The sequence below is a fragment of the Mchenga conophoros genome, linkage group LG3, assembly GCF_057382185.1.
Source record: "Mchenga conophoros isolate Kocher_MC1m ecotype Shallow Benthic linkage group LG3, M_conophoros_male_GT1.1, whole genome shotgun sequence".
Classification (NCBI taxonomy): Eukaryota; Metazoa; Chordata; class Actinopteri; order Cichliformes; family Cichlidae; genus Mchenga; species Mchenga conophoros.
The window spans coordinates 10331246-10355290 of NC_140528.1; the positions used below are offsets into that span (position 1 = coordinate 10331246).

The 24045-nt window shown below is 40.6% G+C and overlaps 1 protein-coding gene and 2 long non-coding RNA genes across 4 annotated transcripts in view; all 3 read left to right on the top strand.

The window, feature by feature from the left end:
- Window positions 1–24045, top strand: part of LOC146577218 (protein NLRC3-like) — a 184246-nt gene that overhangs the window by 116445 nt on the left and 43756 nt on the right. The gene's annotated exons all lie outside the window — the stretch shown is intronic.
- LOC146577224 (uncharacterized) lies at window positions 6044–23836 on the top strand. Of its 2 annotated transcripts, XR_014889242.1 has the most exons (4): window positions 6044–6136; window positions 8097–8202; window positions 22535–22628; window positions 22971–23836. It is a non-coding gene; the product is annotated as an uncharacterized LOC146577224 (long non-coding RNA). The 2 variants fall into 2 exon arrangements; XR_014889241.1 differs by lacking the exons at window positions 6044–6136; window positions 8097–8202 and having other exon boundaries at window positions 22061–22628.
- Window positions 13112–14616, top strand: LOC146577225 (uncharacterized). The gene is made up of 2 exons (XR_014889250.1): window positions 13112–13254; window positions 13580–14616. It is a non-coding gene; the product is annotated as an uncharacterized LOC146577225 (long non-coding RNA).

The following is a 24045-nucleotide window of genomic DNA, read 5'->3' on the forward strand; positions in this document are numbered from 1 at the left end:
TAAACTTCTGCTCCTTGATCATGTGATTCTTCTTCTAGACTGTCTGTAATTGTTATTGCTGATTGTCAATAAAGTTGTTTTTTATAAGTTATGTTGTAAAGGAAGCTTGTGGCGAGGGAGGAGGGGCGACTAAAAGCAGGTTCATATAGTGGGAAAGTCCTCAGGTCATGTGAGGATATTTACTGATGCGTCAACACTGTCAGATAAAAGAACGGCTGCTGCATTTGTTCTCCCACAAATAAGTTTGGTGATGAGTAAAAGAATTACAGATGATGTGGCAGTTTATACTGGGAGCTGGTAGTGATGTTACTGGCTTGAACTGCGTGGAGGACGCACTAATATGGAGGTATGTGGTTTGCTGGGACTCTAGCAGCGTGCTAGTGAGCACAGGTGATATGTCTTCAGACTCTAGGCAACATATTGTTTTTGATATACTTCATTTACTGTATAGAATCAAACACAGAGGGATAGAAGTGGATTTCTTATGGCTCCCTGTGAATATGGGTGTTGATGCAATGAACAGGACGATAAGTTTAAAAAGGTGCAGCAAGAAGAAGTCGTGCAGGTTTGACTATAAAATACAGTGAAAGTGAGGTGAAGAGTATAATGAAGGTAAAGATGAAGGACGAGTGGCAGGCACACTGGGACAGAGACGGGAAAGGCAGATATTATTATACAGAAAACAGTCGTGTAGAAGAAGCTGCAGCAGAGACCAGGATGGAATCTGGAGAGTCAGAGTTGGTCACACAGGCTTGAATAGCACACTTAAAAAGGTAAACATGACACAGGAAGTGTGACTTCTGTGGACCAGAGGAGACGTTTGACGGGTTGTTAGCGTCGTCAGGATGCTGGATGGAAACGCTGTGCCTGATAGGATGATTACAGGCTGGACTTTGTCTTCCTGTTACAGATGGATCCAGGCCCTGGATGACTGCTGGACACACATGACCCACACTAGGCTGCCTTCATCCATCCTTTCCTCCTTCACTGAGACTCAGAGTCAGCATGTATGTATTTATCAGTGATTTGAATCCTTTCATTACAGAGTGAAGTTAAAGTAGACGTGTGAACACACTAATAAACACAAAGGGACACAACTACTACTCCATGATGGAAAGCTGAAGTATTACACAGCTTTATGAACCTCCTGTTATCCTGGTAGACGAGTACAGCAATAAATCTTTTACTTGAACATCTTCTGGCTCCAATAAGCTTTGAAATGTGACCATGAAGTTAGAGACACACTGACTGAAACCCACAGCTGTGACTGTGGATCACATCCACACACAGTGTAGCTGCTGTCTCTGTGTGAGCCTTTGCACTGCTGCTCGCAGCACCGTTATATCACTCAGCGCTCGCTGCTGTTATTGAATCCACTTTTTACTGTCCGTGCAATCAAGCTCCTCTGCAGAGCTAGAAAATATCTTCGAACCAGTTTATGTGTTAGGGGATCCTTTGCAGCTGTGACTGTTGCCTCTGTTTTTGTCCTTTGGTTCCTGGGAGCCTTTTATCCATCCAAGATGGCGCCGGTGTGCATGGCTGGCCGTCTTCGACTCCGTCTGCGCCTCGGCGTTGTACTCCTTGTGTCTTTATCTTTGGCACTTTGTTCTCTAGGTGATTGTACGCTAATAACCTATGATAGAAACACGCTCCTGAATCTTCGTTTCTCCTGTTCTCAACGACCGAACTGTCTTGGGACCGCGGGTGATGCCATTCCCCTGATGCCCGTCTCTCCCACTCATCTGACCGATTTACCTCTTCACATGCCCCGCAGGATACGCCCCAGGAGACGGGGTAGAAGGAGTGGTGTCCGTGTCCGCTTCAAGGCTTATATCAGAGCCATGGCTACGGATTACCCCCCTACTAGCTGTGAATTTTCTCGTTTCATCCACCATCTTGGTAGCCGCTTTGCGGCTAAACTGCTCAACCACCGTTGGATATGTCCCGTTGGCCCTCAGTCCTATCCTGCCTGTCCAGTGGCCTTCCACTCTGCTCGTTCTTGGATATCACTGCCTGGCCGTGGTGTTCAGCAAAACAACCTCAGTACCCTCAAACGAGCTACTACTAAGGACAGGACTCCTCGGACTCGGATGGCCTTATTTAATGTTAGGTCTCTTTCTAATAAGGCCTTCCTCTTAAATGATTTTTTTCTCTCCTCGGGTCTGGATGTTTTATTTTTGACTGAGACATGGACCTCTCCGGGTGAGTTCATCCCCTTCTCTGAACTTCTCCCTTCTGACTGTGCCTTTTTTAGCTCATCGAGGCTTACTGGTAGAGGTGGTGGCTTAGCCTCGGTTTTTAGAAATAAACTTGAGGCACGGCTGCTACCCTCCCCAACCTATTCTAGCTTTGAAGCTCAGCTATTGGAATTGACTGGCCCTCGAACTACTCTGTGTGTCGTGGCTTATCGTCCGCCTAAATATCATAAGATGTTCATTTCTGAATTTGCAGATTTTTTGGGTTCTATTCTTTTTAAATATGATTCTGTAGTTATTTCTGGTGACTTCAATATTCATGTTTGTTGTATGGATGACCACCTGTCTAAAGATTTTTCTGCACTGACTGACTCTTTTAATCTTACCCAGTGGGTAAATGAACCTACTCATGTTAAGGGTCACACCCTTGATCTGGTTTTTTCATTTAACGTGGATATATGCATTAAGGAAATTAGAAATACTGGACTTTCTGATCATTCCCCGGTCATCTTTGACGTTGACCTGGGTATCACTGACCCTTACTTGGAGGTTCCTCTCCATCCTACTCGGACTATTAACGCCGATACTGTGGTCAACTTCTCTACATCTTTTGTTAATTCTTCATTTAATATGTCGGACTGTTTTATCCCACACACACTTGAGAATTTTACCAATACTTTTTTAACTACATGTTCCTCGATTCTTAACACTATTGCACCTATCAAACACAAACGCCCCAGAACCTACTCGCAATGCTGGTTAAACGACTCTGTCCGTGTTCTACGGCGTTTGTGCAGGCGCGATGAGAGGAGGTGGAGGAATGATAGACTCCAGTCATCATATGACATTTTACGTATTAGCCGCTCGAAATTCCAATCTGCTGCCAGAATGGCTAAAGCAGCCTTCTTCGCTAAGATTATTACTTCTAATGGTGACAATCCTCGCATCCTATTTAAAATTTTTAACTCAGTGGTGAATCCTCGTCCCTCTATGCCACTCTCGTGCTCCCCAGGTCTCTGTGAAAAATTTTCAAACTACTTTCTAGATAAAGTTTTATCTCTTAGATCTACGCTTCCTTTGGTGGCTGACAGTATGTCTAATCCTGACTGTTCTGCTGCCTTACATCAATTTGAATTAATTTCACTTCCCACTCTGAAGCGTATAACTGAGAAACTAAACAATACTAATTGTGTACATGATGTTCTTCCATCTCGTATAGTCAAGGATTGTTTTAATGTAATTGGACCCTGTCTATTGTCTATATTGAACCTCTCCTTGCTTTCTGGTTATGTACCTTCAGTTCTTAAACATGCTTTTATTCAACCCGTTTTAAAGAAAAATAACCTGGATCATAGTGATTTTGCCAACTATAGACCGATTTCCAAGCTTCCTTTCTTGGCTAAAATCCTTGAGAAGGTGGTTCTACTTCAACTGCAGACCTACCTGGACGAGAATAATATAAATGATAAATTCCAATCAGCCTTTAAACAACATCATAGCACTGAATCAGCGCTGCTTCGTGTTTTTAATGATCTTTTACTTATGGCTGATAATGGTCGTCCTTCTGTTTTAGTTCTATTGGATCTTTCATCTGCATTTGATATGGTTGACCATAACATCCTAGTCGCAAGATTAGAGCACTCTGTTGGCATTAAGGGCACTGCCTTGGACTGGTTCAAATCTTACCTCTCCAATCGGCTTTCTTCGGTACATCTGGCCTCATCTTCCTCTTCCCCTGTACCTGTTTGCTGTGGTGTCCCCCAGGGTTCTGTGTTAGGCCCGACCCTTTTCTCACTGTATATGCTTCCTTTAAGCGCTATCTTTGAGAAATACCACATTGCTTTTCACTATTATGCGGATGACATCCAGATTTATTTTGAGTTACATGATGATCTCGCTTTATCTTTAAATAACTTTCGTGAGTGCATGAGTGAGGTCAAGAAATGGCTGTTGGCAAATACTCTTATTCTCAATGAAAAAAAGACTGAAATCATGATTTTTGGCAGTAATGCCCTTCGCGCCAAACTTCAAGATGCCTTTGGCTTTCTTACTAGTTCTTTCTCTGATACTGTCAGGAATCTGGGTGTCTTGTTTGACAGCTCCTTTAAACTTGATAAACAGGTGTCTGCTGTTGTCAGATCTAGTTTTTATCAGCTTCGTCTCATCTCCAGGGCCAGACACTATATCCCGTATAATGACTTAGAAAAGCTCATTCATGCTTTTGTAACGTCAAGACTAGATTACTGTAACTCACTCTATTCTGGTCTCCATGCTACCCTTCTACATAGATTACAGACAGTTCAGAATGCTGCGGCACGTATTCTAACTAAAACCAAGAAGTTTGACCATATTACTCCGGTTCTTGCTGAGCTGCATTGGCTGCCTATCAAATACCGTATTCAATTTAAAATTTTGCTGCTTACTTTTAAAATTATCAATAATACTGCACCAACCTATCTTAAGGAACTTTTAAACCCTTATGTCCCTGCCAGGGCTTTAAGGTCATCCTCGCAGTTATTGTTAGTTCAGCCCAGATCTCGGTTGAAATCTAGAGGCGATCGATCGTTTGCCTTTGCTGCACCTGAGTTATGGAACAGCCTCCCGATTGGCATTCGGGAGTCTGATTCTATTTTTTCTTTTAAAGCACGCCTTAAAACTTATCTTTTTGAACTTGCCTTTTCTACCCGTTAAATGCTGACTGTTAACTGCGACCTATTGCATTAACTTTTTACTATTCCTTCATTATTGGTGTTCTCTATCATGCGGCACTGGGTCTGCTATAATCTATGTGCTGCAGTCCATTTTATTAGTGGCTTTCTACTGTGAACATTGTCTGCTGTTCTTATTATATTTGATATTAATGTTCTTAACTGTATTATTTTATTGTTTTTCTGTAAAGCACTTTGGTATGCCTAGGCTTTTAATGTGCTCTATAAATAAAGGTTGTTGTTGTTGTTGTTTTACATTTCCATCAGCAACAAATATCTGAACAGGCTTTATTGTAGGAAATACAGGATTAAATAGTTGTCATTATTTATTAGATGTTGTTAAAGATGATCAGATGCTTGTTTAGTTTAATGCTGTGGCTTCAGTCAGCATCACTGTGCTGTATAGTTTTATTTTTCTGATCCTTCTGTTAAAGTTGCTGAATAAAAGCTGGTTGGTCTGCACCTCACCTCTGCCTCGAGCCTCCTTCTTTAAAGCAGCAGAGGCTCTTCATTCAGGTATCACAGCTCGAGTTGTTCTGCAGGAGACCCAGAGTACTGTCCTTGGTCCATAATGACATTAACTTTGATTCATGTCAACACGAAGCCTGAACGTCTGTGATGAACACACTATCAGCATCACTGACATATTTCATCATTTAAAAACACTTCCTGTCACCGTGGTGGTTACAGTGACATCATGCAGTTTGTGCTTTGACCTCCAGAGGGCGACAAATCAGCACAGACAGAGAGCTCCATTCAAACTTTGCTGCCATCAGGAATAATTCTTCAAATATAATCATCAGTGTTTGAGCAGTTATGATATCAGGGACAATCTAGACATGTGTGACAATACTGAACATGTCACATGACACACCTCAAACATCATGTGATCCACTCTCAGTCTGCACTTTCAGTCATGACTTCATGAATTTATGATCAGTTTACTCCTGAAATATTCAAATGCTGCAGGGTGAAGAACAACAAAGTGCTGACACATGTTTGTGTTTCAAACAAGAAAACCAGCAGAAATAAATCATCTTTGGACAACATGACAGAGATTAGTGAGTTTCCAACTTGCACTTGAATGCAGCACAGACAGATTCTGATGTTCGTGGTTGTAAACGTGTCCTCAAACGCTGCTCTGACTCTTTCCTTCCTGCTCAAAGTTCCTCTTTTCTGAACTTGGTGTTTGTGCCTGACGCTGATCGTCTCCGTGTGGAGCTCCGTGTGAAGGTAACGTTAGCAGTGTGTAATGTTTCCTGGCTAACATCAGCTGTGTGCAGCTCAGTTCCAGCACAAATCTGCCGCTCCATAGTTCACGGTAACGGACTCATGAGGTCGACCGTTAAACGCTCTCCCGCCATTTTGTCTGTGTGCGCGGATGTGTACGTTTTTGTTACCACTGTCATCTCATCAATAGCCTATTTGTAAAAGATCTCTGTTCATAGTTTAGTTGGATTTTAAAACTCTGTAGTTGGACAGTTTTATTTTGGACTGATGCTAAAATTCTTGCTGATTGTTTCTGTCGAGGTTTTGTACTTGACATCCGCCATTTTGGATGTGATAAGCTGTAGAGAGTGCGTCCAAAAAGAGAAACCAGAAAGAGAACCTGTTTTATTAATAACCTCTTGCAAATAGAAGAATATGAAAAAAAACAACAACAAATAGGATAAAACCTTTAAATTACTTGAATTTTTAAAATCACCATCATCTGTTAACACAAATTTGATCATTTCAAATTTTTGTTTTCATTTTCTCTTCCCAGTTACTTCTTTCTCATTCTCTTCATTCTCCTTGTCGCCTTACGTCTCACTCCTTAACTGAAGTTATAGTTCTAACATAAGAAGTCCCACCAACGTCCTTTATTTAAGCTCTGTGTTGTCACAGTTATTATCATCAGATCAGACATGAGACCCAGACAACAACATAAGTTTACAAGCTAACATCATGTCAGCTAACATTAGACGATAGCATCATAAACTTTAAATTACTTTGCCTCTGATCAACAGTTTGATTACATTCTCACATCACAGGTTTATTTGCTAAGTGTGAGTCCGCCCACATTAGATCCACTTTTCAGCAGGTGGAATAATTTGTAGTATATAGGTAATACATCAACAATGCTGCCGTGGCTAAGTTAGGAATATTTATAATGTCATTTCCAAAACTTGCATATGATCTGCAGTTTGTAGCAGATCTACTGACTGTCACAGAGCAGCTGGAGCAGTCTCGAATGCAGGTCAGTCCACTGCTGCCCCCTGTGGCCAAGTGCCATAGCTACTGCTGGATGAACTCGTGACACATCTGCACCTGTTTCTATGAACACATTGAGTCTGAGTGGCTGCACTTACACTGGTGCATTCAACATATTGAAAGATGGCAGCAATGTGGATTGTCAAGACTCAAACCAACCATTGAGCAAAGACAGCAGATCACTTGTTTCTGTTTGTTATACAGCCAGATTTACTCGTGACACACATGTGCAGCTGCTTTATCACCTATTCTGAATTTGTTTCAAGCACAATACATTTGTTACACATGTTGGGATATTGTGTTTGTTTTAAATGTTATATACCTGTGTGGTATGTGACTTGTGTTGCCATGACGCCAGGTCTCTCTTGGAAATGAGATTTTTAATCTCAATGAGATTTTTTTTTACCTGGATAAATAAAGGACTAATTTGTAACTTTCAGTGTTTTCCGGTCTTCCAAAGGAAAAAAAACCTTCAACTACATGACATGCAGTTGTGTATTTGTTTTCACCTTATCATACACTTGAAGTTTTACAAATCACCACTTCTTTAGTGAATATAATTTCAGTCTCAGACAATCTCGTTTCTCTTACAGAGGTTGAATGCACCTTCTGCGGATGGCGGTACCACACAGTGTGCGTGGACTTCCCCTGCACAGAAGGCAACTACAAATGCTGTGAATGCTAAATAAAGAGAAACAAATGATCCCTGTTGTCTTTGCTTGATGATTGGTTTGAGTCTTGACAATCCACATTGCTGGCGTTGCATCTTTCAATGGCAGCAATGGCAGGTATCAGTGCTCAAACCTTTTGTGTTTGTTTCCAACAAGTTGCCCACCTCGGGAAACAAAAATGTGTTCTTTTACTTGTCAGATGAACATATGAGACACTTTGACTCTTCAGTGCAGTGTGGAGCCTAACAAAGATCTGTTTTGTGTCCCAGCTGATCAGCAGGAGGAGGAGAGTCTGACGGAGCAGCAGAGGAACATTTTCAGCTACTTGGACTCAGCTCAGCCACTACAGAGGAAACAATGAGCTCAACACAGAAGGTGACAGACAGAGCAGGACCATATGACCAAAGATATTTATCACCATATACATTTGAACATTTGCCATAACGATGTAGCTGACGATAGAATTGACACCAGACAAAATACTTTACAGCTGCACAACTTTATTAAAAACCCATCAATGTATTTTCACTGAAACAAGCAGCTGTTGTTTATGTGCATTAAAGTTATATAAAAATGTAACAGTGCAAATGCAAATTCCTCGCTGACAGTTTAACCAAAAGGCGTTTCCAGTGGAAACTGGCCGACACATCCTGAGCATAACCATGTATAATATCCACTAAACTTCAGAAGAGGTTATACAGTCGTGGCCAAAAGGTTTGAGAATTGCATAAATATTGGAACCTGGAGAAGTTGCTGCTTAAGTTTTTATAATAGCATTTTGCCTGCACTCCAGAATGTTATGAGGAGTGATCAGATGAACTGCATCGTCCTTCTTTGCCATGAAAACGAACTTAATCCCCAAAAAGCCTTACCACTGCATTTCATTGCTGTCATCAGAGGACCTGCTGAGACCATTTCAGTGATCGTCTTCTTAACTCAGGTGAGAATGTTGGCGAGCACGAGGCTGGAGATCATCATGGCTGTATCCCGATTCAGGTTCTGCAGCTTTAAAGTCCTCAAGGGCCGCGTACTCAAAGACCGCTAAGGCCGAAGTGCGAGGCTCGTAGGCTCGTGAAATGGGACGTCTATCCTCCGTCGCGCTGCCCAGGTTGCCTAGCAACCATGATACTAACAGCTGGAAACGTTTCATACAGCTTTGTTTGACAGAAATGAAGGAGAACATATTTAGTTCATTTGTTTCTACATGAGCTCTGTGTGATTTGATGAGTATCTGAGGCTGAGACCACAGGACTGTGAAACATGATTGTTGGGCTTCATTTCTGTGCTGAACAGTCGTTTAAGATTAGCTGTAAATAACAATTAGCTGATGTTGTTCATGAGACTAAAGTCATCTCACTGTGGTAATGTAAATATAATATGGCCAATATTATAGTTATTATATTAATCACTTCACTCACAGACAAGTATCTGTGACAGTGTGTATACAGATGTATCATATATAAGAGACAAATGTTGTTACTTCAGTATGTTGTTACTAAATTTGGCTCAGTGCTTACATATATGTGTAAAAAGCAAATGTAGGAGCTGTGATAACTGTGTCTGATAGAATGAAGAGTCGACTGATATATGAAATATTCCTTTATTGGGTGAGAAAATCAGACCATGTCATAACTGCTGTAAGTCACACAGAATAGATATCAGAGCCTTAAACAGGCTGACTTCTGCTAAATGGGTCAAACTGGGCAGAAAGTCTACAAACACATAACATCCTTATAGAATATGATGTAACACTATAGATCAACTTAGCTCAGAATATATAAAGCATATAAACAGTTACAGCAATATGATGCAACAAACACAGCAGCTACTGATCCAAAATACTCAAAGCTTCATAGAACTGAAACCAACATTTATTTTTAGCTCCATCCTGCTGCTGATACATACTTTAGGTTTCTGAACATTAAACTTGTTGCTGCCTTTCATAGTGTGTAACTTGAAGGCCCTGAGTACTTTCTCCCACACTGAAAACACTGGGATGATCACATTATTTGAACATTACCTAATAAGACTGATTCAGCACAGACAGTTATGTTAAACTTTCCTAGCAGTCCTTCACAAACAGGGAACAGTCTGTCTATTCTCTCCATCTGTCAGCTGCTGCTGGCTCTTCCTCCTCCTCTTCCTCACACACTGCTGAGTTTGTCCTGGTGGATCATCAGGGCTGCAAAGCCTCACAGATGATGTGCAGCAGTGGCTCCCTCAGTCTGTCCTCACTCTGGACACTTGCAGTCGTCACACATGGAAATCAAATGTGTGATAAGCTGCAGGATTCAAACACAAGTGTAACTTATAACCACATGTTCATACTTTTATTCCACAATCAGAGAGAAAGAAACAGAGAGAGAGTGCAGGACAGACAGACAGGTGACAGTCTCAGGTGTACACACTGCTACACAACAGCACCAGAGAAGCAGCATTTAGTGTTTGTGTTATTACGAGTGTAAACAAGAAGAGTTCCAGATGGTGCAGTGGACACATGTGCGACTGCTGTGATTAAAGCATCTTTCTTTCAGCTTAACGAGTGAACCGTCAGCTCGTTCAAACACACGTTAAAGTGCGTTTGGCTCGACACCACCGAACAGAGGCAGCAATATAACACAGCTAACATTAACAGTGCAGTAAATCCTGCTTGTGCCGTGATGTTCAGGACTGCAAACCGAGCAGCATCACTGACTTTCAGCTTGTTGTGTTTGTGGATATATGACTGACTTTAATTATCCACAAAATCATCACATTCTCTGTCAGATTAAGGTCGACTATTGAACGGCGTATATTTTAAAGGCTTTAAAACCAAGTTAACGCTGAAAGTACAAACATCACTAATGTCACATAACTCTGCCGACAAGGCATAGCTATGGCTATGAAATGCTCTTTGTGTATCACTTCTTCATTATGAAAGATGTCATTAATGCACTAGTAATGTCTCATCTGGAGTATTGTTCAATCATTTGGTCAGCAGCTAATAAGACAGATCTTAACAGACTTCAGTTAGTCCAGAATAAGGCGTCCAGATTAGTGTGAAGATGTTCATACTATACTAATATTGATAAAATGCATAATAACCTTTCTTGGCTTCCTGTACAGGCTAAAATATTCTATGGCTTACTTGTAGTTCTAAAGAAAGCAATTCTGTTAAACACACCACATTTATTCTGCTCAGCTGCAGTATCCAGATGAAATACATCATCATATTACACAGTTTTCAACAAGCTGCAATTTAGTAAATGCTCGAGTTAAAAGTAACGTTTTGTAAAACTGTTACATTTAGAGCAACTTTTAAGTGGAATAAGTTGCCTTAAAAAATTAGAGAATTATTCAAAACTTCAATGAACACTTAAAAGCCGATTTACAGAGCTTTTAGTTGTTGTAAATATTGTAAGACATGATTTGTTTTTGAAATTTGTGTAATGTGCCTCAATGTTATTGATATTATTATTATTATTATTGATTGCTTATATTTGAACAATTGTGAAACCTCACTGTGGATGTAAGAGTGAAATTATGTGGATATCTTGAATCCACTTTATTGTGTAATATTTTATGTGAGTATTTGACGGAAGACGAGCAACATCTGTTGTGGAAGCTAACGGGGTTCCTTTAGAATAAACAAACATAGGATTTATTATCACTGAATAATTCTGTATAAATCTATACAAATTATAGAAATATGTAATAGGAAACAACAAAATAATCTAAATTATAAAATAATGTGTGTGTGTGTGTGTGTGTGTGTACAATCAGGAGGGATGGGCATGATTTTAGTGTTTGAACAGTCATGAATTATCTTTAACAGCAGGTTGGATGTAATGTGTTAGAACTACCAGCAGGTGGGGATAAGAGACCTTTAAGGTGTTTGGTGCCACGCTCCACCTTCAGGTTTAAAACTAGTGTTAATGGAGTTTGAAGGTTGAGTTTGTTCCACGACTGCATTTCACTCACTGCCTCTGTTTGTATCTCTGTCACTGCAGGACCAACATGGAGCCAGAAGTCAGCGCTCTCAGGAGGCCGACAAACCTCACAGAAGAAAGGGAGAGAAAAAACACACCTGTGACGAGTGTGGGAAGGGTTTTACTGAGAAGGCTTCACTAAAACAGCATCAGGTCATCCACACTGGAGAGAGACCGTTCAGCTGTGACTTGTGTGGAAAGTCTTTTTCCTTCAAGGGTTCCCTAAAAAAACACCAACTCATCCACAGTGGAGTTAAAGCGTACAGCTGTGATCAGTGTGGCAGAGCTTTTACTCGCAGTAGCAGCTTACAGAGTCATCTAGTTACCCACTCTGGAATTAAGGCATACAGCTGTGACGAGTGTGGGAAGGAGTTTACTCTGAAGGCTTCACTAAGACAGCATCAGGTCATCCACACTGGAGAGAGACCGTTCAGCTGTGACTTGTGTGGAAATTCTTTTTCCAGGAAGGGTTCCCTAAAAAAAACACCAACTCATCCACAGTGGAGTTAAAGCGTACAGCTGTGACGAGTGTGGGATGGAGTTTACTGTGAAGGCTTCACTAAAACAGCATCAGGTCATCCACACTGGAGAGAGACCGTTCAGCTGTGACATGTGTGGAAAGTCTTTTTCCTTCAAGTGTTCCCTAAAAAGACACCAACTCATCCACAGTGGAGTTAAAGTGTACAGCTGTGATCAGTGTGGCAGAGCTTTTACTCACAGTAGCCACTTACAGAGTCATCTAGTTACCCACTCTGGAATTAAGCCATACAGCTGTGATGAGTGTGGGAAGGGTTTTACTGTGAGGGCTAAACTAAAACAGCATCAGGTCATCCACACTGGAGAGAGACCGTTCAGCTGTGACTTGTGTGGAAATTCTTTTTCCAGGAAGGGTTCCCTAAAAAAACACCAACTCATCCACAGTGGAGTTAAAGCGTACAGCTGTGACGAGTGTGGGATGGAGTTTACTGTGAAGGCTTCACTAAAACAGCATCAGGTCATCCACACTGGAGAGAGACCGTTCAGCTGTGACATGTGTGGAAAGTCTTTTTCCTTGAAGGGTTCCCTAAAAAAACACCAACTCATCCACAGTGGAGTTAAAGCGTACAGCTGTGATCAGTGTGGCAGAGCTTTTACTGACAGTAGCACCTTACAGAAGCATCTAGTTACCCACTCTGGAATTAAGGCATACAGCTGTGACATCTGTGGAAAAACTTTCAGCCAGAGAGGGTACCGAAATACACACCTACGCATTCACACCAGACATGATGTGTACTGCTGTGAACAGTGTGGCAAATACTTTACAACAGACGCACACTTACAACAACACATGTTTACCCACACTGAGGAGAGACCTTATCAATGTGACCTGTGTGAGAAGACTTTTAAAACTCCACAGCACCTGAGACGACACCAACAGATCCACACCAGAAAGAGACTCTACAAGTGCAGCTACTGTGAGGTCTGTATTTATATTGTTATCTTGTCATTTTAGCCTGACTGTTTGGAACAACTCTGCTCATTAAACTGTGTTAGCATGTTAGCAATTCTACTGCATGGAAAAGCAGCTCTGAGTGATTATTCAGATTTTCCTTTCAGTTATAATTTTAGTATTACTGTAGTATTATGGTGGTAGTATTGTAGTTATTGCAGCCCAGTAAACTGAGTGTGTTAACTGAAACAGTCAAATGTAGTTGGACGTCTGCAGAGATGCTCTTTATTTCAGGCGATGTTCAGGATACAAATGTTGAAGGACTGACTTACACTGTCTTTGTGTCTTTGTTTAGAAGCAGAGCGACACAGATGGATCCAGTTCTCAACCCTGTCATCACTGAGGTGGTGGGAAAGACTTTCATTGTGACCTCTGTGGAAAAACTTTCAGTCGGCAAAAGACCCTAAAACTACATCAACGTAGACACACTGGAGACAAACTGAAATACTGCAAAGAATGTGGGAGAAGCTTCACCACACCAAGTGAGTTAAAACGACATGAACTGATTCACAGTGGGGTTAAAAAGCACCTCTGTGATCAGTGTGGGTCATCCTTCACCACTGAAGGTCAGCTTAAATCACACAAACGAGTCCACACAGGTGAGAAACCACACAAGTGCAGACACTGTGACAGAAGCTTCTCACAGTCAGGTAATCGTAACATTCATGAACGTGCACACATGGAAGGAAACTACAGCCGTGACCAGTGTGACAAGAGCTTCAGGAATCTCAGTTCATACTCTGCACACAAACGATCCCACGTTACTAATAAACTGTTTCACTGTTACCAATGTGCCCAAACATTCACCTCATTGTCTGCTCTGTGCAAACATCAGCGCGATCACTCAGGGCTGAAATCACTCCCATCACTGGATCACAGTGAATCTGAAGACACAGAAAGATCCTCTGGTTTCTGTGTCAGACTCAAAAAGCTTGAGCTCAGGCTCCACAGAGTTCAGATAGAATCATTTAAACTTGTGTTGAACTGAACTGGTTGCTGGGCTGAACTTCTACATAATACAGATCTACATGGGATCTTCTTTTCTGTTTTTTACTGAGTCAGTTTTGTCCTTTTTTCTCTGTCCTGGTTTTGCTCGTCTGTAAATGATTGAAACTCAGTCAAATAGTTCATTGTTCTCCAGCAAAACGTTTTGGAAACTCATGTTTAACCTTTAAAACTCTGACATGTTTTAGCACACAAGGCTTCATCGGGGAGTTCACTCATGATTGGACCATGAGAACAAAGGTTTTTAGTTCTTTCAAAGAGAGTCTTGGAGATGTTTGATGTTTCTGTTTTTTCTACATAAAGGAATAAACTATTTTTCTTGCTTCATGTAGTGTGGAAGTTTTTAATGTTTCTTCATCTGTTATGTTCTTGAATGTGTTCACGTGAAGATGATATAAATAAACTGTTGTCAGAGATTTACAGTTATCAAACAGGTGAATAAACAACACTGAGACACTTGGAGACGGTTAACGTGCTGCACGGGTGAGGGCTCAGAGAGGACTCACACCGAGCTGCAGTAGTCGTTTATTATTTATAGCAGGGTGAAACAAGCATAGCAGTTTCCTCTAATTTTGCATATATGTGTGTGTGTGTGTCTAAGTTCGTATAAATGTCATAGGGTGAACTTCCTCTTTCTATAAACAGAGCGAGTAGTACATTTTGTTCTTTTCCTATTAAGGGTAAAATATGAACATATACTTTAATGCAACATAAAACTCATTAAAGCGTTTCTTCTTTAACATCCCCTCCTGATGTTAATATTTTTCACTTAATCATACTTTATTATCAGCCAACAATCACTTGCTTATAACATTTTCAATTGTAGCATCATTCAGTATGTGTGTGTGTGTTTCTATACTAAATCTTCTTCATCCGGTTCATCTTCTAGTGGCAGTCCAACATAGGTAATTACTGTGGCCTGTACCATTTTGTCAATCATGGATCTTATGCATGGTAGGATACATGTAGAAAACAAGCACAATAATAGAAGCAGAACTCCTATCAGTACGAGTCCTTTTATCACGAGGGTCTTCCAGCTGCCACTCAGCAGCCAGGTCAGCCAGTCCTCATTGTTCGTGACATAGTCTTGTTGCTGCGCATTACTCAGTTGTCGCAACTTGTCTAGGGCGGTGGTCATGGTCAAGGAGTGCACGTTGTCCGGGATATAGGTTCAACAAGTGGTGTTGAATAAGACACAGAGGCCCCCTCTCTCAGCGAGAATCATGTCCAGGGCGACCCTGTGTTGCATGACCACTATTCTGATCGCGTCGATTTCCTCATTCTGAGCCTTATTTATCTTTGTTGAGCTGTTCAGGAAAAGTCCAAATCGGTAGTCAAGAGTCTCAATTCTTAAAGTGTTTTTTCCAGTTCCGACCCATGGGAACAGTGAGTGCAGGACCTTCTGTCCGGTGGTCCACAACTTGAACTCCGCTGGTACATCACTGCCCCAGATTGGGTCATGGGGTTGCACGTCATCAGTGTTCCTCTTGCGTCGTGGTTGGTTCTGATGGAATACTCTGAAGGTGTGGTCTGACACTAAAATTGGGGCGCAGAGTCCGGTACAAGAAAAGCTCACAACTAAGACAAAACTGCTCCTGCAAGGAAAGCTCACTGTTATGCATGCAAGGTGATCAGCTCTAGGTGAGAAGACATTTAAATCTCACACTTGTTCTGCTGCATTTTTGAAGCTCAATTCCAGGAACAGATCGCAGGGCTCATTTTTACCCAGATAGCAAGGAAACATTGAAACAATGTTGAGTCAATATCAGGCTGTGTCATTGAATCAACGTTGAAGTGTGACGTTGACCTAACGTCACTCTTGCACCCTTTTTTAATGTTGAAACAACGTCAGGTTTTGATGTTGAATCAATGTTGAAACCTGACATTGATTCAACGTTATATTTTCTAATACTGTTGACATTGAAACAATGTCAGATTCTGATATTGAAACACTGTTGAGCTATGGTGTTGATTTTCCACCTCTTTCGCACAGTTGCTTTTTATTAAAACAACAGTTAAATCATGACTGGAAATCTACCTCTCTTTATAGGTATTTTAACCAATACTAAACTACTGCATGTTTCCATCAATACTTAAACCACCTAATCACATAATTGTACTTATTCCTCAAATTGGACACCCTTTAAAAAACAACAACAAATGTCTCACAATGTATCATGTCAATATTAATATCCTAAAATAAGAAAGTATTGCATGTGATGTAACAGAGAAAAAACTAAACAAAAAAAGGTCAATAGGCATGTTTCGTTTGCTAAATACTTTATTAAAAGACAGTTTCCTATTTCCATTTATATGTTTCACAGAAGTTTGTAATTTTTTACTCTGGGATGGGGATGCATGGATGTGCGTCCTGCACCACCCAAACGATTTGGGGCGTATCGGAGCCATTTCTGCACTGCTTGTGCAAAGACAAACTCGGACATAGAGTTTGCCCCTAACTGCTGCGTCAGGCCATCTAGGACAAAAATACACACACACAAACAAAAAAAGTGAATTAGAGCACATGAATAAGCTCGTGTTAACTGTCTTTAAAACAAAATAAACATGGGGTCCTCGGGCTGTACAAACTACAACCCGAGGACTAAACAAGCCAAAGACCAAAGACTCCATCTCCAGATTAACCGGACATGAAAGTCTTGTTATTAAGAAGGACAAAGTAATATAGCAAAAAAACGGTAAAAATTACCAAATATGCATTTGCAGAGCGCTGTATCTTTAAATGCCCTTTTTTGCTTTGTCTGGTCCTTGGTTTTTTTCCCTGCCCAGTTTAGTACTGAGGCCAGCTCGTTTGTAATGGCATAAGCCATTACACGGCGGACTCGCACCTCCAGTGTGGTCCCTCCAATCAAGGCAAAGCGTCTCACCTATAGACACATTTTAAGAGATGGAATTAGCGTGTCTCATGTCTTTAATGTGTATGCAAGTGCTTGTGTGTTTAATCAACAGGCCGTTGTTATGTATTTAAATCACATCTGACAGCTATTACACTTTATAGTTACAAAGTGTACATAACCTTTATATACTTACCATTGCCTTATTTGCCTCTTGTGATTGAAGAGCTGCCTCTGCATTGTTTAGCTCCTCAATGTTGTGCAAGGGCAAATCCAGAGGCAGTACCCCAGCATCTACCGATTCATTGCAGCAGGGACGGCGGATGGCTCTGACCTCCTCACAGAGTTCGTTAACAGCTCTCGTCAGGTCTGACAGAAAAAGATAATTTTTTTTAAGTATTTAAGAATACAGACAACTTGTCAAAAGTTTCCTTGTGTCACACACAGATATGTACAAAGACACAAGACAGTATTTTATTACCTGGTATTTTCACTCGAGGGGGCTGGGGAAACCGTTTTTTTGTGGGCTGCTCATCCTCTGAGTCACTATATGTGTACAGGGGATTTTGTCTAAAGAAAAAAAGTTGAAAACGGTCATAAGTAATTACAAATGTGCTTTTGGAATATTATTTCCTAAAGTTACAGTTTGATTTAACATTTAACATACAACTGCGTGTGTATATGTAAGCATTTAAACACTGAAGATAATAAAATTAACAGTATTTTGTCTAAGTCTGCCATTGTAGGAATTCATGGCACCGAGACAAAAACTTGGCGCACAGTGTGGCATCAAAATAGGCGCACACCTTTGACGCTGCGTTTTCTCCGTCTTCCTCGTCCACACGTAAATGCTAAAGCAGAGTTTTCGAAAATATCCGCCCTGGCAGGCGTCTTTAAAAATCTCAGTTTTCAGTTGATGAAACGCAGTTTACGTGTGGACAAAAGGTGCAAACGCAAGGTAGGTGAGCGTGTAGCGTAAAGTTTGAATTGAGTGCGAATCGAAGCGGGTGCTCTCCAATCATTAAAAGTAACAAAGTCATTGAACACATTTATACAGTTACCTTTACGTTTATCAATCATATATCACAGATTTACAATTTTTTGTAGTACTATGCTAAAAAGCAACTACAGAGCGAAAGTCTGGGTCAAGCGCCGAGGCGACGGCAAGAACAAAGGAACCCTCGAAGCGTTAAAGCTAGCTTTGTAAGGGAATATAACGGAAAAGTATGAAACGAAAATGTTTTCTTTGTTGATAGACTTTGTTTGCAGTGCAATTTATTTGTTGCCGGATTGTAAGATGAAAGTAGACACAATATCGGGCTCCCACATCTTATCCGAAACTTTACATTAACAAGTTTGTTTTGTTTTTTTTACTGTTATTCAAATGCAACCATGGAAATAACGAATAGAACAAAAGTCATTCATTCTTACCTTATACTAATCGTGGTGCAGGCCAGTGCGGTGCATGAACTGATGCCTTCTCCGGTCAATTCCACTGAGAGTAAATCTAATGTCCCGCTCTACTGTACAAGACAATGGTTACCTGGAGGGACGTACCAATGTGATAGGGGTGCTGCGGAATAGTCCAAGTGGTAGCAGCTTTAATTTCCCGCTCAACCATAAATTGATGATTTTTCAACGTGATTGTTGTCACCTTGTCAACTATAAATAGATCAACAATCAACGATGACAGAACAACAGTGAATCAATGTTATTTCAATGTCAGTGTCAGGTTTCATCAGTATTTCAATGTTGTTTCAACATTGGTTTTGTGTTGACATTTCAATCCTGATGATTCTGATGATTCAGATGGAAAATCAACATCTGTTCAATGTCTCCTTGCTATCTGGGTATATACACTGCAACTGCCATGAGGACAGGGCCATTTTTTTGTTGTTGTTTGTTTTTCCTTTTGCTCTGTGCAGCATTTTGGCAGCATTTTTAAATTTCTCTTTGTATTTTTTCTTTCTTTTACTAGTGAAGAGATGTAGCGTGAACAGTTATACAGTCTAAATATCCCATATGGGTCGTGTGAAATGGTGTTTTCAGTTTCATTCAGTTGAAGTAAAGAACGTTGAATATTTCTAAGTGTGCTGTTTTGAACCAACATGTCACAGTATGATCAGTGCTGTAATTTTTGACAGTCACTGTATCAATGTTATTTTTGCATCTCTTGAATAAAGGTTTTGACCTGCAAGTGCTAATTTCTTTAGTTATTGGGGTAAAATGGGTAATGTTAATAGGAAGGTGTTTGCCAATTCAGTAACCTAATTTAATGTTAATGGAAACTAACATTATCTCAAATTGTTTAGTTATAATTGTTGTTTAACTGAATCTTGATTTTTGATCTTGATTTGTTCTTTCCCAACATTTTTCAAAAGAAACAGTCTAATTTCTTTGCTGTGATTGATTCCAGAGAACACGGAAGAACTGACATTATTTAACTGTTGATTTATGTAGATTCAGTGGAGGAGTAATGTCAGTTTAATTCTTTACCTACTGTCAATGCAGTGAAATTAGACATTTTGTTTTGAAAGGTTACTGGTGGATGCCAGCAACCATCTTGGAAGAGAACAATATAATCTGTTATAAGGCCTCCATTTGAAAATTGTGTATTTGATACTAGAATATAATAGCAAAATGTAATTTGAAGATAACATGTAGTATTTAAGTGACCAAGTAGTATTGGGTAAAAGTTATTGAATGGTGTTGGGATAAAGTGAGAAAATTGTGAAGGATTAAAATATTCCAAGAGCTCAAATTACTTCATCAAAACATGTTTAAGTCACATTTTATCAACACAAATTGCACAGGCTTATTGAACTTGAATAAATTGTGTTAATTTAACTCAATTGTTTAAGTTGCTGCCAAAGCAAAACATCTGTGTGCAACAAATGTCCACCATTGAATTAAGTAAATCCAACAACATATTTTTTTCAGTGTAGTTTGGACTTTATGATTTCTGTAACTGGAAAATATTATTTTGTTTAAAGACAGAAGTGACCGCATAGTTGCAACATCAAAGGGAAATATTAATTAATTAGCATCAAGTATATTTGTTGCTTAAGCGTTTGCACTATAACTTAAGTAGGATTATAACTTTTAAGGAAGGAAAGATTTCAGATATTTAGTTCACTGTTTCAGTTATTTTATATGAAATTAAAACATTTACGTTGGTCAAATATGATGCTCTAAATCAAATAAAAGTTTGAAAATAAATGCTGCAACAAATGTTCACAAAAAGTAACTATAATTAAAACCAGTTAAACAAAATCAAATGTTTGAATCATGCTTAACCAAATGCCAGGCTGGAGAGCTGAACCTAAAGTATACGTAGAAAGATTTCAACATGTGAGCAGTTTTTAATGTTTTTATCACATATAACTGTCACAGCAGTGGGTCCTGGCCCAATGCTTTGTGTTTTTGGTTTTCTTTGACTCTTGTTTTTCTTGGTTTTTGTTCTTCTTATTTATCAGGCTCTCAGTAATCTTAGTTCTCCCTCCCTCAGTGTTCATTTCAGCCTGTGTTTAGTTTCTGTTCCCGTGTCCCACGTTTCATCGTTTCATGTCGAGTCAGCCCTGTCTCTCTGTTTCCTGTGTCTCCCCAGTCAGCCCCGCCTCCCTCGGGCACTCATGTGTGATACAGAGTAATAAACCTGACTACATTTGCTACACTCTCTTTATTACCTGTTACTTTAAAATTCATACACTAATTATGTCTGCCCATCTCTCTAATGTGAAGGTCAAAGGTCAACATCCCAGTGACATAAGAATAATCCCAAAGGGGCAAAGGCAGCGGTTAATTTAGCACATTTAGCATTAAGGGTACAGCAAGGATATACTTTTACTTCTTGTGGCAGGGGTGTGGTCTCTGGCCTGCTGCAGTGGAGGCTGGTGGCGGGACGTTGGACGGCACAGGTGAGGGTGATGGAGCTCATGACTCTCCCCTTTATAGTGACGGAGGAGACTGGCGTGGGGGAAGCGTGTAGTGGAGGAAGCCGAGGAGAGAGCTGGTTTCTGGCTACAAAGACGGCGTCAAACCAGAAAAGATTGCTCGTGGTCAAATAATGTGTCAATCACCTGTGAATCAAACTGTGTGTGGCTCAGTTCATGTCACAGTGTTATTTAGTATATCTTCACTTGTCTCACTCTCCTTCTGTTCTGTCCATCAGGATGATCCTCAGCGCTTACACAGATCCTCCATCGATGTTTTGGATCCAATCAGTGATCAGTTCTACGAGGAGGCCTGGATGTTCACCAGCGCTCGCTACACCTCCATCTACCAGAAGGTGAGTGTACTCCTTTGTACTCAGATTAACATTTTACTTCTTAAAATACATTTTCATATATGAGCTTTCTATTATTTCATGGGCCATTTAATCAATATTAAAATTACAAGCATATCAACAAAGGTGAAGCTGGTTTTTTCCACTTGCTGTCACACAGTCATGGAGGAATACAATAAATACATAATCAGTCATAGATCCTGAACAATGACATTAAAAGAAAGTCTGTGGCTCTAAAAACTAAACAGTATAAAGACATGCTCCAAGCTGCTGTTTCTCTCCTCCTCCTCTAGGTTTTCCACTGTCGGCCATCCAGCGATGCTGGAGGGCTACCTGGCCAATGCTGGCCTACACAAAGAGGTCCCGGCTCGGAGGAGCTGAAGAAGATCCTTGCCTTCCTCGTCAGTTTCCTCTTCAGTTCCTATCCCAACAAAACCTTCTTGCACCTATTAGCTTGTAGCTGTGGCTACAATGTAGCTTGCCATCGCCAGTGTGTGAATGTGTGTGTGAATGGGTGAATGACTGAATGTAGTGTGAAGCGCTTTGGGGTCCTTAGGGACTAGAAAAGCGCTATACAAATGCAGGCCATTTATTAGCTCCAAAGAGGCTATGGTGCCCGTGGATGTCTGGACCTGAGGCCTGTGCTCATCACGTGGATAGAAAACACTCTGACACCATTCTGGAGGTCTGATGGGACTCTGACCAAAACACAGATGAAATAAAACTTGTGGCTGGAGCTTTTAAAATTACTTTTTCACCTCATAGATTAATGCTCATGATTGCATGTTAGCAAGACAGCATCTCCCCAAGGTGAAACTCTCAGGAGACATTTACTCTTAAACTGTAATCTGGTTGAGACTACTTGAGGAGATCTTAGTAGCGAGTATGTGGATTTAGTCTCTTCACCAACAGCAGACAGACCCATGCCAAGAAAGCAGACATGTTCTCAAAGAAAGCCGAGAGCAGAGATTGGAAAAAGCTAAAAAGAAAAAGCTGCAGCTTCAGACGACTATCTGCCTGTAAGGCTGAAAAAGTCCAGTTACGCTCTATTTTGGAAAAGCTCCCAGTTTTGGTAACCTGGACTTTTATTTCCCCTCTTCTGCTACAGATGTTGACTGTGACCTCAGAGGCCAACTGGACCACACAGCTGCAGCAGGAGTGAGGGAGAGGAGTCTTCATCCAGCTTCAAAGAAAACATCCAGGTAAAGTGACGTGGATCAGCGGATAAAGCCGTCTCCACTTTCAAAGGAGATCCTCTGAGAGAGAGACTCTCTGAGCCATTTTAGCCTCAAATTATAGGACTTTATAGTACAGCAACACTTTTAAAGGACAAAAATAAGATAAACTGTGACTGTAATACAAACAAAGTATTGCATGTGTTTTTAAAACTGTTCCTCCGATGGGCAGGATATCACTATTAGACTGTCCCACCAGCCAACTTCAACAAGAGACCACAGCAGCATTCAGTGATCAGCACAGATGTTCCTCTAACACTCAGCATCTGATCCCTGTTGGTCTGTGTGCTTCTGCTTTTGCTCAGTTAGAAACCCTGCAGCAACCCGACCCAAAACTGTGTCTTCTTGTTGGCCTCAACGTTGAAGTGTCAAACGTCCAACATCTGGAAAGGAAACCACGCCAGTGTACTGTGATGTTTCACCAACATGTGGCAGACGCTGGTCCTGCCTTTCATGCTGACATCAGCAGAGAGCCCCGCCTACCTCAAAGCCTCCCCTGTCATGTATTGATCAGGATGATTATGAAGATGAGCGAGTGCAAATAAGACTGTAAAAGTCCACGAGCAGAATGTTTGGATGCTTTCTAATGATTCATGAATATCATGAGAGTGTTTGTGTGTTTTGTCTTTTCTTTGCTGACGTTTGTTACTAACAAAGACAATTTACGCTCTGTGTGTGTTTTCATCCTTACCAGCCGCACTCTAACTGCAATGAAGGAAACAAACTGTAGAAATGGTCGACTCAGTGACTTCATAAAATATTGAAGTGGTTCAGGTAGAGCCAGTTTTTAAATGACCATGAACACTGAGCGTATTGTATCTGTACAGCATGTTTTTCTATTAGACAGATTTGTAACAGAGGCCTTGCTCTCAGTAAGTTTGAAATCCTTTTCTGATTTCTTTTGTAATCTCTGATCTTTGTGTATCCTGCTCAGTTTGCATGCTGCCTGTAGGAGTTTCTGTCTTTGTATTTGAAGAGAATTCATTGAATATACTCAGCTGCTTCCCTTTGGTGCCTCACACATCACTGAAGTTTTTCAGTGTCCAGTTATTTGTTTTTAATAGCTGTTTGAATTCTCTGTATGTTTGACCCTGTAGACTGTTTAATGGACTGCTCGTCTTCCTGTTTGTAACCACTGCCTGTTTAGGACTAAAGATTTGGATTTTTGACTTTAACACAGCCTCTGCGTGTCGTCCCTTTGTGTCCTCGTCCTCTGTGAATGTGTCACAGATGTTTCCATGATAATAACACAGCTTTCCCACAGTGGCTTGCAGCAGCATTTATTCACAGCACATTTGAGAAAGGTTCAGATTAACTCGATGAGTTTATATTCAGAATGATTCTGACAGTGGGCCACTGTGAATTGTGATCTTTCATCGGGTCA